Source organism: Hyposmocoma kahamanoa, unplaced genomic scaffold (assembly GCF_003589595.1).
Source record: "Hyposmocoma kahamanoa isolate Upper Pololo Valley unplaced genomic scaffold, ASM358959v1 224, whole genome shotgun sequence".
NCBI lineage: Eukaryota > Metazoa > Arthropoda > Insecta > Lepidoptera > Cosmopterigidae > Hyposmocoma > Hyposmocoma kahamanoa.
This window is the reverse complement of record NW_020653743.1, coordinates 644,774-655,393: the sequence shown is the minus strand read 5'-3', so window position 1 is coordinate 655,393 and position 10,620 is coordinate 644,774.

Here is a 10,620-nt window from a genome sequence, read left to right as displayed (position 1 = left end):
CAGCCTTTATCATGTGCCTATGAATACGTATCTGTAATTCAGTATATCTCGGCCCTTATAGGGCCTTCTTGTTACCTCTCCTTCTCCTTTCCCAACCGACTTTAAATAAATTTGTGGACATGAAGTTTTTCTGTTTTACTGCCGTGAACCTGGTCACGGCTTATTAGGGTTACAACCCTTTCAATCCAGGAAGGTACCGCCAACTTACCTATTTCTGCCAAGCAGTCATGTGAACATTACGGTTAAATTACAGGCACATGGAATATAGACAGTGGCAGTGCCCCTCAGATCTTTGCGATTTAAAGCTCTGAGTGGCACTGCAACTGCTAGGGACAGGAGCACCAGGCAGACTTGTTCGTCCTGGCACTTGGAATCATAAAAAAGTTGCCAGGGGTAATTGATGTGGTTGTTTGGCACTATATCTTTTTTCATTTTGTGTATAACAATAATATGCCACAAAACCACGACAATTACCTGGACTCAAACTAGAGAACTAGGAACAATTTAAGGATTAATAATTACCACAGCTCTGGTATACTTAGTACATGGAATTTGAGACACATTCCATTTTTATACCATCAAGTGACGGAAAGAACAAGTAGTGCGCGTGATGGTATGCTACAAGCCTGTCCAGAACAGTGACGGTGCCACTTAGAGCTTTAAATTACAAAGATCCAAGGTGCACTACCACTGCGTCCGTCACCTTGACACATAAGTTGACAAGTCCCACTTCAAAACCGGAACACAATAATGCTGACATTAATGCTTGGTGGCAGAATAGGTAAGGTAGATTATTGTCATAAAATCACAAATATTTAATAACTGTCATTGCAAATCATTAGTAGTGTATTTAAAACATCGATACAGGTAATGCACTGCACTATTTAAATTTCAACCTAGGCAGAACATTGAACATATAATTTGCTCTTGTCCTACTTCTGTCTATCTACCCACATCGCAGTTTCTATAATTTCCTATAAGCTGTGGTGGTTCACCTTGAGGCAGCATTAGATCTCTAGGACGACTTAAAGACAACTTTAGACTTAGACTTTGTTGAACCCAACCTAAATTATTTACGACTAGGTAGTATAGTTAGACTTTCAAGTCTTATTTGTTTCGTTAAGTGTTTGGAATGTTAAAATACGAGTAATATATTTATTTTGTAGTAAGACAGCGTTGTGTTATGAAAGATGATGTAGTGACCAGAATAGAGAAGGACATGCTTTGATTGTTTGGTCAGGTAGAAAGAATGAACGTTGGTAGATATACGGCTTAAATTTACACAGCGAATGTGATATTAAAAAACATAAAAACAAGGTACAGTCGGCGCCTCAGTGGCTAATTAGCAATTTACATTACAGTCTTAACTACCTCGGTGGTTCAGCGGTTTGTACTGTGGGCGCAGAATGAGGAGGTCCCAGGTTCAATTCCCAGTAGGACCAATTTCTGAATTGAAGGTTTTTAACTGGTTCTGTACTGCACAGTACTAGGATGCCCCATTTTGAGATCTGGCAATTTCTATGGATGTTTGGTACATTATTATTATTCCAGACAACCCATACGCACTCATAGTACCGTACTTGGGTACAATGGACACACATATAGACAAACCAAACTACACCCAAACTCACGTGAGAAATAAATGTAGGCCATACAAATATTTCTCCCGGCCCGGGAATTGAACCCGGGACCTCTGCGTGGCAGTCCAGTATAGTAACCGTTCGGCCACTCAAACAGTTCACATTTATATAGTATAGTAATATGATATGTAGTCGAGTGATAACCTAAGGTTGTTGTACGTTATTATACGCAGTGCTTGGAAGAGACATGGTCTGCAGTGGACGTGTATGAGTAGATAAGACGATAAACATGTAATAACGAACGGTAATTGCAATCACAGGAGAATAAACAAGACAAATCTTAATAAAACAATGTGCAGTTGGTAATAGTTTCGTCAGTGGGGTAACATGGGTTATCTCGCGGTTAAAAGTCAAAGGAGTTCAAATAATGTTTTGTTTGATGTCATGTCGTGATGTTCCATGCGCAAAGGGGCCACATTCTTGATGAATGAATGTTTGTTGTATTACTAAATGTATTTATAAAGACTGCGATATTATTCTCAAAATCAAACGCAAATAAAAACAGAAATTCACACCATATCACACCTTCAATAATTAAGTGACGATATTCGAAAAGTAATCTATTTGAAATAGTGACAAAATATCGTTTTTGACACCAGACAAAGACAATTATGTTTTTTTATTATATCAAGTGACGGGACAATCAAGTCGCGCACGTGGTGGTGAACGACACGCCTGTCCTTAGCAGTTGAAATGCCACTCAGAGCTTTAAATCACAAAGATCTGGGGGCACTGCAACTGCACCCGTCACCTTCAGACATAAGTTAACAAGTCTCATGTGCCTGTAATTTCACCGGCACCCTTTACCCTTCAAAACCGGAACGCAGTAATGTTAACTAAGTTCTTTGCCAACTCTATTTTTGCAATGTACTTCAGACCTTTAAATCCCAAATCATAGAGATACTGCCACTGCTCCCGTTAGCCTCAGTAAGTGACAAGTCCCTCCAACACAAGAAAATGCATTATGTCATGGGAAAATCACCCGATTGATTTGCCATTCTTATTAATTGGTCAGTATTGTTAAACTAATTTTTCCCCTGGCGCCTTACACTCTTTTGCCTGTAAGTAGCAGGATATCATGTAATAGAAATTTTATATTGTACTTAATTTTTTTTATGATATCAAGTAATGAGATGAATAAGTCGTGCGCTTGGTGGTGAGCGACAAGTCTATTCATAACAGTTGCAGTGCCACTCAGAATTTTAAATCGTAAAGATCTAGAGAAGCACTATCACTGCGCCTGTCACCCTTAGACAAAAAGTCGACAAGTCCCATGTGAATGTAATTTCACCCTAAACTTTCAAAATTATATTCATTTATTTATTTATTTATGTTCAGGTTACAAAGGTCCATAGATACATAACTTGTGTGACTAACACACATAATAATAAAAATAAAACATTATTTGTTTACACATATCGACAGCGACGTGTGACGCAACATGGGTGTCCGGTGACCGTCCTCGGAAACGCCGGTACATGTCACCTTCGCCCAAAACCCTTCCTTCATGAAGGTCGACAGATGTTGAGTTAGTACTTGTTATTTTATTTCAGAACAAGTATCTCGACTTGTTCGTCTGCTGGTAAGCTACATGCCTGTCCATAACAGTTGCAGTGCCACTCAGAGCTTTGAATTGCAAAGATCTGAGGGGCACTGCTCCTGCGCCCGTTACCCTGAGACATAAGTTGACAAGTCCCATGTGATTCAAATTTAACACATTTTGTCTTCTTGGCATTAAGCAATAAATTGTTAGCATTAAACCAATAAACTACCTTAGAGAGGATATCATTAATATGGTCATAATTAATGCCATGTCTGTCTGTTTTAAAAATCAAGGATGTGTCATCAGCAAACAACACTATTTCGCAATGGTCCTTAACAAATAATGGCAGATCATTAATATAAATCAGAAATAAGAAAGGTCCAAGTATTGAGCCCTGCGGAACACCCATTTTTACCGGAGAACCCAAAGAAGTCACTCCATTTATGTCTACTTTCTGAATTCTACCATTGAGATATGACAAGTTTCGACGCCTTGCCATTTACACCGTAATGTTCTGTACTGACCCGTTTTCACATATTCCTAACAATTGTTTTGCCAATTCGTGGTTGTTAAATAATTACACACGTGACACGTAATTACGCGTAAATGTTTTCATAGTCAGATTGTCTTTATGTGCAATTATAATTCGGTAAATAATCTTTAAATAAATACATCGGTTAGTACAGTTACTAACCAACCATAACTGTAACCAGTTGCTGCAGATTTAGCTTGGTTAGAGTAGTTTAGCTTGCCATTTTGCGTATAGGTCCTTTTTTTGTTAATCCGGAGGAATCTGCTTACAGATACCCCGGCCCCGCGGGGACAGAGCCGGGGTTATGTGGGACTGGGCTGAACCCTGAAGGAGAGCACCCCAACCGCACTTAGCCCCCGGAGTGTTCCTCCTCTCCGGTGTAGGTGGGGGTACGGGTACGCTGCACTCGTAAGCGCCCACCATGGGCCAACCGCTCAACTTCGGCCGCGAAGGATAGGACGAGCGTCAACGACACACCAACACGTCTTTCCTCTCAGCGCGCATCCGCGCGGACCCGCTGACCTGACGAGCTCGCACGGAACGCCCTCCTCCTCGGGCCAGCCTACCACGATCGGCCGGTCCCGTGAGTTCCTCTTAGCTTTACCGTGGGATGAAATCGACCACGGGTACTAGAGCCCCGCGTCACGACAAGGCGGAAACCCTTTCGGGGGAGTGCGTATAGGTCTTATGTCGACTCAACCAACTTGTCGTGTCTTCTGGCCCATATCTGGAAGAAGTAAAAGCGACTTATAGTGAAATGTTCGTGACCAAGGTCCCAATATTTGAGTATTTCCGTTGAGACTCCAGTGAGGTTATACTGCAATTATGATAATATTTGTTATTTTGCTAAAATCTAGTTCTATTCTATTTCCTTCATGGCCCCACTAAGATTGGGCCTGTGTCAGTTTTGATAAAAGTTTTCAGTTAATATTGACCAAAAACGCCAACGTTTAGGTAGCAGCAAGGTATTTATTTTTAGACGAATCTCATAGACGGAATACTGTCATGGAGATCATACCTGGGGTAAAAAAACAATCATGGACAAACAACCACCTAAAGCATTATATTATTAGAGCATATAAAATCACATAAAATGTTAACAAAGGGAGAATACACATATTTAACTGCCTCTGTGGCCGAACGGTTACCATGCCGGACTGCCACGCAGAGGTCCCAGGTTCGATTCCCGGGCCGGGAGAAATAGTACAATTATTTCTCTCGTGAGTTTGGGTGTAATTTGTGGTTGTCTATGTGTGCGTTATTATTAATATTATTATTATTACGTAAAGGAGGAGGGATTTAAGGTTAATAGAACGAGGAATGAAGGAAGGAAGGAGGTCATACAAGGAGGAAGTCAATTTAGGACATTCAAAGAAAATGTGATCAAAGGTACGCTCATTTAAGCCACGTTCACATAAAATCTAATTGCAATGACAGTTGAATCTCATAAGACTGCATTGACAGAGTGGCAATGATATCTTTCATTCAACCACTAACAATCGATGTTGCCTTATAAAAACTATTATGGACATTAGAATAAAATACAATAGAATAGAAATCATTTATTCTGTATAAGAGCATAGTATACACACATTACATAACTAAAAAAATAAACAACAGTTTGCGAGTACAAAATTAGAAGCAAACCAAAATTATGAGATGACCCATTACAAACTTAGTTACGAGAACGAAGGAAAAGAAGAAGAAAAATAGTATGCATAATTACTATGCATATCTTAGTTTTTATTTTGTTCAAGCACGAATTTTGTCTTCAAAAAATAATAATTAAAAAAAAACCGACCGCAAAAGTTCGTGGAATTTGTCTATTTGCCAAGTTCTATTGAAATTAGTTACCGAAAAGTGCGCGAAACCGAATTCATCCCCTAGTTTGCCACCCTTAGAGGTGGAATATTTTCTTCGCATTTGAATGGGACCAATACTGAGCTACCCTCTTTCCAACAAATAAAGAATCATCAAATTCGGTATACAAATGCCGTAAGTAATAGTAAGAGGCATCGCGTAACATATATTCAAAAACAACAGTCACATTGAGAACCTCCTCCTTTTTCTTTTTTTTTCTTTTTTTTTTCTTTTTTTTATTGTGACTCGGCAAAATGACTGCACCGCGCCTGATGGAAAGTGCGAATACAGTCCAGAGATGAGAGTAACGGATGGAAAACACAAATATCTTCACTCCGTCACTATCATTTTGCCGGTCTGGCCAAATGCTTCTTCACACTACGTTTGAAGGACCCGATGTTATAGAGGGGAATACATGCGCCGGGAGTTGGTTCCACAATTTGATGGTTCGGCATAAAAACGAATTGCCAAACTTTTTAGTGCGGGACGGTATTGAACTGAGCACTCACCGTGGTACAGGCGATAGAATACGCTAAGAGACGCTATATCTCTGCGAAGCTGTAACGACTCCGCATGCTCAGTTACATGAGGATCGTTGACAACACGGAAGGCGTAGCGCTGCAGTCCATCTAGGGCATCGAGCAAGTACTTGGCAGAGCCGTCCCAAAGGTGCGAACAGTACTCCATGCTGCTTCGGACCTGAGCTTTATACAACAGGTATCGCAGCTCTGGAGTAAAAAATCGGTGCACCTTGTTCAGGATGCCAAGCTTGCGCGACGCGGTACAGATGATGCGGTACGATTTTCGAAGTCGGTTAATTAAATATGTTTATTTTCTGTCATTTAATTTGTAGACTACGCCAAGACATACCATATCGACTGGTACTACTCTTAAGTTTCAAACAAAATCCTGCCACTGACACTCTACAGACACATAACTGAGGTGATTTTAAATTAGCAGAATTGGGACCCTGTCGAAAAAATAGTTTCATTTCCAAAGCTCAATATCCAGCAATTACATGTCCCGCTGATGGTAATGGTGTCCGTGCCGACAAGTGACCGTTTCGAGCTACTTGGTCTGGACTTAACATCCAACCTCAACTTTGGGCGCTACATCAAGTGCTTGACAAAAACTGCGACCAAAAATCTAGGCATACTTTGCAAGACCAGGCGGTACTTCACACCTGAACAACTTTTAAATCTTTATAAAGCACAAGTTCGATCGTGTATGGAGTACTGCTGCCGCCTTTAGGACGGCTCTGCCCATTACCAGTTAGCTGCCTTGGACTCGGTGGAGCGAAAAGCAAAGAGACTTATTACAATTCTCTTGTGAAGTCGAAGCTACAAAATCTCGACCATCGCAGAAAAGTAGCCTGCTTGTCGGTTTTCTATCGGACACATTTCGGGGTGTGCGCGCAGGAACTTTTCTATTTAGTCCCAGCCTCACCGTTCCTCCTTCAGGCGACTAGAAGATCCGGAACACTCCATTCTTATGTCGTTGATATACCACCCTTTCGCACTAAGCGCTTTGCTTCCTCCTTTCTGATGCGTACGGCAAAGGAACGGAATACTCTACTCTAAAAGTACAATTTGGGGCTATTCAAGGCTAGAGTGAATAGGCATTTTTTAGGCAAACGCGTACCATCGTCGGTACAAAAAAAAGAAAAACTGGGTTCTTTTATCGGCCGTAAATCGACATGTCCATCATTCATCGCGATGTTTTCCTGTCACCGTCAATGAGATGTATTGCTATGAAACGCTTACAGTTCTTGCACTAGATTACCATAACAAAAACACTTTTAGTTCCATAAAAATAGTTACAATTAGTTTATTAAGTTCATGAACTAGAAATACAGCGAACTGCGTGCAAAAAATCATCATCAAATTCTTATCTCAATATAAAAACGGACTATGACAATTAAGAACTCGCAGTAAGTCTAATCGTTCTTAAACTCATTAATTGACCCCCGGTTCATCTTGCAATTGTAGTAAAACAAAACCATAAAAACCAATTCTTATAAATGGTACAGAATTCGCATGGTTAAATTGATCGTCACCTTTGACTTTGTTTACTGGCACGCGAAATGATTAACAGATAACATGAGGTCAGAAAAATGACGTCACATCGTCGGAAAGGCAAAATTACAACACCCAAAAGTGCTGTTTCGAGAAAAACTATTTTAAAGTTTTTTTTTTTTTCTTTAAACTTCACAACTTTTTTTTTAATGGAAATGTAAGCTGCATAGTGTTTGAATGCTGCAAACTTATTAAACATTACTGCTCGTCGGCGACAACTCTCTATATTGCTGTTCGGTCTACCGAGACACCCGAGTATCTCTATCGCAAACTTCGTGTCTCAAAACTGTTTTAAATACGAGGTTCGGACTATCGTTCCTGCTCACCGCACAGCAGCTTTCAGAGGTAGTTTCAGGTTTGCGTCATCCAAGTGCTGGAATGGTCTACCCCCTCCTCTTCGTGACACTTGTAGTAGGAATGCTTTAAAGCGCAAGCTTAAAGCACTCCTGGTGGAAAATCAAAAGGAATTCTCTTAAGTTTTTCCAGCACCTATTTATTTATACTTCACAAAAACATTTTATATTATATATTAGTTGCTTGATGTAGGTATAGCGTATTAGTTATAGTGTATATGTATTAATTTTACAGTTGAATATCTACATATATATAATTATTTTATTGTTATATTCAAGTAAACACCTAAGTACGCTTGTATATGTTGTTCCGTGACCTCACTCAGGGTCTTAACTGAAAATCAGTGCTGGAAACGCATTGCGTTTTCCAGCAAATACTGAGTTTGTGACCCTTTTGTTACCGCGCCTGGCACCACACAAATTATCTCAATAATTAGTGTTCTTTTTATTATTTGTGTGAATAGTTCCTGTTTTAATTTTTTCAAAATTTTCATTTATACATTTTTCTTTTGTGTTTGTTTGTGTCTTTGTTTCGTAATTATATATTTATGTTTTATGTTGAATGTTTTGATCGTGTTTAGTTTTAGTTCTGTTTTGTTCCGTTTTCTTTTTTTTGTCTTTTGTCTTTTGTGGTTTCATTGTGGTAAACAAACAAATATATTTTCTTTCTTTGTTCTTTCTTTTCTGCATAGAGAAACATAATAATATATAATGATTTTTTAAAAGCTATCCATTGAATGATCACATTTTTCATATTTCAACTATTTACAGAATTAGCTGTCGCTTTCATTTTACGTACGTATTAAACAAAACGCTATATTCTTCCAAAAAAATGTATAAACAATGGCTCCTGTCTGTGCAGAAATCGAGTAGCAATTGGTCGGTGGTTAAATCCGTTAGCAATTCTAAATAAATAAATACAATTTTAGAATGTTTTCTATTTTTAATTATAATTTTTTTTATACATTTTACATGTAGTGCAACACAGACAGCCTCTATTAATTGCTTGGTGTTTAGTATACACTACGCTTGCCGGTCTGATGCAGCAAGCGAATAAATAGCCTTAAGGTGAAGCCTGAAAATCAGCAATGCTGAGTCTTCATCCGTTTTGTCCGCATTACGGTTCCTTTGGTAACTGTTTAATTGTTCTGTTATGTTTATTTATGTGTTTTGTGGATAAACAAATGTCTCTTTATTTTTTTTTATTATTTTATGGTAAAAAACTCACCTGCTCGAGAGAAAGAAAGATTTTGGCTCGTATCTAATTTGTACGTTACATGATTGAACATGAAGTTCATTATGCTATGCACAATATCGTTACAATAATTCACTTTCATTCCGTCCCGCCGCAATATAAATTAATCGTTACTACAGGCAAGGGCACATCAAACTTGACAGTTTGGAATTTGTAGTGTTATTATCGCAAGTGGCATCGTTTTGATCGAAATCTTAAATGCTTGACGTAGTCTCGACAACGCGTTCTATTTTCACTGCTGCACTTCTATAAGCATCAAGCATTTGAAAGCGTCCTACCCAACCTAATATAATACATAGGAAATTAAACATTTTTTTTTTAAATCTAATTAGCGTAAATTAATTTATTTATCATACCAAGTGACAGGATGAATAAGTCGTGCACCTGGTGTTAAGCGACAAGCCTATCCATAGCAGTTGCAGTGCCACTCAGAGCCGCAAAGATCTAAGGGACACTGCCACTGCGCCTATTACTCTAAGACATAAGTTGACAAGTCCCATGTCCCAAAACCAGAATGCAATAATGCCCACATTACTGCTTGGCTAGAAATAGGTAAGGTGGCAGTACCTCCCTGGACGTTCATCCAGGACGTTCGTTCATCTTTCACAAGGAGCTCTACTAATTAACTTCTGATTTTAATCCGAAAGAAGCAGTTTCTAATTATATTACAGAATTACTTGTTTATTTTTGAAAATTATATGTCCAATTACCTAATTATTAATAATGAAAGAAAATGAAACAAAAATTAAATCACAATTACAACTATTCACAGTCTATTTACCACAACACATTAAGGACTGTAATGCAGCAAGGCTAATTGCACTTTGCATTGTTAAAAATATACTTAAACACAAACCTGAAATTGATAACTAATCAATTGTTTTTTATTGGGTTATTAATCCAAAATTGCAATAGGAAAACAATGAGTTCGTCTTTAACGACAACTAAGTAGTGGTCAATAGAAACGTGGGACACCTGTAGCAAGATGAAGAGACGGCATTTCGAAAATCGGTAACAGATTTTTTTTTAATAAATAATAAGTGCGCATTTAACCTACATCTCACCTGATGGAAAGTGATGATGAGGTCGACGATGTAGCATGCACACCTAAATAATGCCTATTCACTCTTGCCGTGAAAAGGTCCAAGTTATAGCGTTCGAGGAATACGTCCGCAAGTAGGGAGTTCCACTCTCTAACCGCTCGCCATATAAATGTAGAAGCGTAACGCTTCTTGCGAATACTGGGAATATCCACAACACAAGCGTAATCAAATTATGCAATTCCATCGCACACTCTCCGTGATATATCCTGTGGAATACCGATAAGCAGGCGACTTTCCGTCGGTGTTCAGGGCTTTGCAG